This window comes from Macrobrachium nipponense, chromosome 3 (genome assembly GCF_015104395.2).
Source record: "Macrobrachium nipponense isolate FS-2020 chromosome 3, ASM1510439v2, whole genome shotgun sequence".
In the NCBI taxonomy this organism is placed as follows: Eukaryota; Metazoa; Arthropoda; class Malacostraca; order Decapoda; family Palaemonidae; genus Macrobrachium; species Macrobrachium nipponense.
The window spans coordinates 87,083,925-87,088,208 of NC_087202.1; the positions used below are offsets into that span (position 1 = coordinate 87,083,925).

The 4,284-nt window shown below is 38.1% G+C and overlaps 1 long non-coding RNA gene across 1 annotated transcript in view; it reads right to left on the reverse strand.

The window, feature by feature from the left end:
• Positions 1 to 697: 697 nt before the first annotated feature.
• LOC135221879 (uncharacterized) overlaps positions 698 to 4,284 on the reverse strand; it is a 5,027-nt gene continuing 1,440 nt past the window's right edge. Inside the window, exons 2-3 of the long non-coding RNA XR_010316117.1 lie at positions 1,474 to 1,760; positions 698 to 1,001 (exon numbers count right to left, since the gene is read on the reverse strand). This is a non-coding gene — a long non-coding RNA (uncharacterized LOC135221879). The remainder of the gene's footprint in view (positions 1,002 to 1,473; positions 1,761 to 4,284) is intronic.

The window sequence follows — 4,284 nt, forward strand, 5'->3', positions numbered from 1 at the left end:
GGACACAGCGAACACCTGCCATATCGGGGAGGAGCCCTATGAGAGCAATACGCATTTTCAGTGCACTGAGTGGTGTGTTCATTCAACTGGATCACAGGCAGGTAAATATCGCTTGTCTTGTCACAGGACAGATAACATTGAATATTTGTAAGAGACCAATATCTTCATAAAAATAAAATATAAGCAGTACAAAGTCTTATAATGCTGCATAGCCCATATATCAGTGCTTTAACTGTGATAAGATATACAAAGTGATGTATAAGGTTTTATGATCAAGTAAAAAAAAATCATAAGTATTTTTAATCGCTTTCTCCCTTCAGGTTTTGACTTGCATGATAGGAAAAATTGATACATAACGGTATTTACACTGAAGGAAGTATACACAGTAGTAACTGTTTCGTAGAAAAACTTTATATACAGCAGTCTGAAAAATTTGATACGCAGCGGTATTTACACCTGAAGCAAGTTTACACACTACTAACATCCGTGGAAAAAAATTGATACAGCAGTCGGAGGTCTACTCAGCACAACGACCACACCCCTGGCATAGTCTAATGGAAAATGTGTTGTCACTACTATAGACTCTTCGAGCTGTCAAAGAGCATCCCTCAGTAAGTTAGTGTAGATACACAGCCGTCGGTATTCTACATCTGAAAGGAGGTCAACACAGTACAACCACACCCCTGGCCTGGTATAGACTTTGCAAGCTGTCAAAGAGGATGCATCTACAAGTTCGTGTAACTGCATGAATTAATATGTAATAATACAAACTGTGTAACTGCATGAATTTCAGTTTGTATTAGTTAAAGTTAAAAAGTCTTATTATTTGTGCAATAAACCCATCTACAATATAGCTTGATACTATCTATAAATCCTGGACTTTACGGCAAAAAGCTGTGGAATAACTTGTACATCTATCCAACAAGGTCGGTGGACAGCCATATAATTCTCGGGCTTTACCAGTGCCTTCTTCTCCTCTGCCACTTCTCCGGCAACGAAAACTGAAAGAAGATATAATTTCTCAAAATGTTTTGCTTTAATAATCATTTAACTATTCTTGAGTGACGATTGTTTTTGAACAATCACTGAATTTTTTTTATTTTTGACATGATTTGCTTGAATAATCATTGAATAGTTTTTGTTCTTTAATTGTTCATATATTATGTTTTGTTCACATGTGCTTAGATAATCACATGTTTTGCTTAAATAATCATTGAATAGTTCAAGTAATTGAATTCAAACTTTTCAGTGATCAATCTCAAGTAATTGAATATACTAAATTTTTAGCAGTTTAAATGCATTTGAACTAGTAGTTGTAAGCAGTTGAGATGCAATTGCATCACAATGTTCGTGAATAAAACCCATTATAGCCATAAAAACCTCTAATATCTAGTGACCAGAATAAAACCCATTAATTGCCAAATTAACCTGTAAAATCTAATGGCCAAAAATCCTGTAATATAAAATATTTACCTGGGCTACATTTGCATCCTGGCTGAACCCAAGAAGTTATCCTTGGATGAATATGTAGACATGTGAATTATTATCCCTTAGCAGCAAGGCAGGCTAGGTTTAGGACACAGTCCACATGTTAAGAGTGGACATCAGCAAACAGGCCAGTGGAGTGATGTGGGCACTATCAAGAATTGGTACTCTGGTGGTTAGAGGGGCCATCACTTCCTGCCCAGTCCTTATTTGGAGACTTCTTGAGGCATCATTGCCATAAATATCTGCTTGTTTAGATATCTTGAGCTTCTGACCTAAAAAAAATTATATTTCTATAATAAATATGACATTTCTATAGTAAGTTAAAGAAAATACATTGCTATTAGTTCACTTATACGGTAACTTTTAATCCAAAATTCGCGGGTAACACTCCAAACGTCTGTGTAGGTGGCTAGTTCCGCCCACTAGCAGGGATAATAGGAATGGCATGACCAGATAACTTCATTCTGTTCATGCCTGCTGTCCATGAGTGGTGAGGAGGTAAGTAATTTACAAAGTAATTACATAGCTGATGCCATATTGATAGGTAGTGGGATACATGGCCATATATTACTCCAAAACATTAAAATGACTAATGAATTTGAAATAGGTAAAGCAAAACTGCTAGCATTGAAAACAATGCATGTCGTTACCTATCAGTTAAGAGAGCTACTGCAGGTGGATACTGTCTCTGGTTGGTGCTCATCTTAACTCGTAGTGGTGTGGCGGTATAGCCATGGGTTGCCTCTAACTTTTAGGGAACCTTGCAGCAAAGAAGTACTTCGATGGCTAGCAAAGCATGATGGGTGCCCGCCCTGGCATGGGTAGAGCAGCAAAATAAAAACAACTAGGCAACATTGTCACCTACACAGATAAAACCACAACCCATCGACGACTCCCGTTGGTGAATAACCACTGGTTCCATGCAACGTAAAAACACCATACAAACAAACAAACAACCCATCGACAGAAGAGTGGTGGGTGCTTCAGGTACAATGTATCCCCTGCTCCACAAAAAACTTGAAACCTTATTACAAGGTGAAGAGATAGTAGGGAAAAATCCTATGTGTCATTCTGTGATCCCATGCCATTTACTAGAAATGGTCTCAAGTCACAGGAAAATTTCAACACACTTTTTAATTTCCACTATGCCAGTGACTTGGGTCTAGGCGAACTAATGGGCTGAATCACTCCCTCCTCCACTGCACAACACTTTACTTTGCAAGGTTAATATTCTGTTAACCTAGACAACACAAGACTGGCAATGGCAAGGGAAGAAAGCGAGGGGCCAGGAGCGGAAACGAGTGGATAAAAATAGAGTTAGTAGTAGCACTATTTTTATCCGAGATAAAAGGGTATGTCAGCTCTGTATGCCTCGTTGTCTACTACAGACGCCGCCCTTGGGCACTCTAGGGACTGGGCGCTCACAGGTGCTCTTGGGCACTTATGGGGTGCCTCAGAGCACAGGTTGGCACCAGATGGTAGATGACGCCAGTGGGCGACAGCTCTGTGCATGCCAGGCTGTCTGCTAAAGATGCCGCCCGTGGGCATTTGGGCACCTTTTTTGGGCGCATTTTGGCTCCTCAAAGCACGAGTTGGCATCAGTGGGCACCATCGAGTGCTGTACATGAACTGGCATCAGGCTGAAGTGAGCGCGTCTGTGTGCTGGAAGTGCGCATAGAAGACATGGGAAGTGTGAAGGTTAAGGTAAAATTTTCACCGATGGCTAGCAAGTAGGCTAGATTAGGTAAACAAACAAATTGCAATCTTTGGCCTAAAGGAATGATGAAACATTCACAAATTACTTGTAAGGTAATTATTTATCGATCAGCTTAATAATAACAAAACAAGAAAAAAAAATCATCCTGAGATTTCCTGAAGGTTACCAAATATACTTTCAGTGAATGTGAACATCCTGGAAATGCAGTTATATAACCGGAAAATAATGAGTAAGCTGCCACCAGTATTGGGTGTTTACACCGAGCCTGACAGAATCAAGGCTTGGGCAGAACTGTTACCGAGTACCCGGATCTTCCCTGAAAAAAAGCGGGACGCCATAGAATCTTGTTGGAAACAATCTGATCATGTTTCCCACACCCAAATCACTAATAGAAATCTGCTTTGACCTAACTTAACCTAACCTAACATACGGAAATTGGCAAAAAAATAGAAAAAATAAATAAATAAGACCAGGGCTGGTGCAATACTAGTATATATCTCGGGAATTTACAGCTGGCAGGAATAGAATATGGTTATCTGCTAAAATCGCTCCTAATATTCCTGCTAGTGCGTGAAACTAGTCACCTATAGAGACGTTTGAAGTGTTACCGGCGAATTTTGAACTAATAGCTGTGTAATTACTTGGTAAGTTACTTATATGAAAAGAGAGTAATTGTTAATCAAACACTAAGTTACTTATATAAAAAAAACAATGTAATGTGTACTGTTTCTCTTTAAAAGTATTCCATAATTACTGTTTTTTTATATTTAACATTTGTAAAAAAAGGTTTTCTGACCAAAACTGTTCTGGGACTTTTTAGAGGAAAAAATCAGACAAAAGTTTTTTTTTATCATACAGAACATATTCGAAAATCATTCCAAAATTAGTTTATATTTTGCACTTTTCAAAGGCCTTTTTTTAATACAGAAAATATTATCGAGGCCCTAATGAATATAGAAAATATAGCAGGCCTTTTTATTACAGAATATCAAAACAAATGGACCCCATTAAATATATAAAATATGATGATAGAAAGGTCTTTTTGAGTATAAAAAAATACATCAAGCCAGACCTGTTTA